Raw genomic sequence first — 1,145 nt, 5'->3', positions numbered from 1 at the left:
GAAATTGGAGCGGGACATGAGCCAATTATTTATGATATTTTATGAGACACCAAAAACCAAGTAGATCACTGATGTGGATATAAAACAATCAGTTCAGAAACAGTCCCACCCAGAGCTCACTATCTAAGAGACAGGGAGAGTAGCTATATTTTTCCCAGTTAACAGATGAGGTTAAATCACTTGTGCAAGACCATATACCAGACCAGGGGTGATGTAGTCCAGGGGAAAGAGCACAAGTCTGGGAGTCAGAGGACCTGGGTTCTATTCCTGGCTCTGTTATTTGCTTGCTGTGTGATCTTGGGCAAGTGATTTAACCTCTCTGTGTGACAGTTTCCTCATGTGAAAATGGGGAATAAATACCTGTTCCCCCTCCCCCTTGGACTTTGTCTGAACTGATTACCTTGTATCTATTCCCAGGCTAGAGCAGTGCCTGGCACAGTAAGCAAGTAGTGAATACCGAGATTATTAACTGGGTTTGTAATAGTGATAATTGTGGTATTTCTTTGGTGTTTACTTTGTACCAAGCACTGTACTAAATGCTGGAGTAGATCCAAGATCATCAGGTCTGATATGGGGCTCACATGGTAAATAAGAAGGAGAACAGATATTGACTCCCCACTGGGCAGTTAAGAAAACTGGGACACAGAGAAATTGAGGAACTTGCCCAAGGTCACACAGCAGACAAATGGTGGAGCTGGAATCAAAACCCAGGCCTCCTAGGCCTTTCTCTATGGACTAGGACATGCTGTTTCCCAGAGTACCCTAGTTTTCCTGATTTACAGTTGCACACTTTTTTCCTAGGCCATTCTGCTAACTCTAGCAGATTTCAAAGGGAGAAGAGGGTTCCACAAGAGAAGGGCATGAACAAAGTGTTAGAGGTGAAAGAGCTGAAGAGATGAGGCACAAAAAGAAGGTTAGCTTGGGAGGACTGTGAGCTGAGGAGCAACAAGGGAAAAGAACGGAGAGCTGATGGAGGGCCTCGAAGACAATGAAACAGCTCCTTTTTGACGTGGAAGGAAACAGGAACACATTGCACATTCTCAGTAAGTGGAATGATAGATACTGAACAAAGTTTAAGGAAAATAAGCCAAACAGAAGCAATAAGAAATAGTAGGCAGGGAGACCAGTGAGGAGGTTGATGCAAT

Source organism: Tachyglossus aculeatus, chromosome 3, assembly GCF_015852505.1.
Source record: "Tachyglossus aculeatus isolate mTacAcu1 chromosome 3, mTacAcu1.pri, whole genome shotgun sequence".
Classification (NCBI taxonomy): domain Eukaryota; kingdom Metazoa; phylum Chordata; class Mammalia; order Monotremata; family Tachyglossidae; genus Tachyglossus; species Tachyglossus aculeatus.
This window is presented reverse-complemented; position numbering follows the sequence as displayed.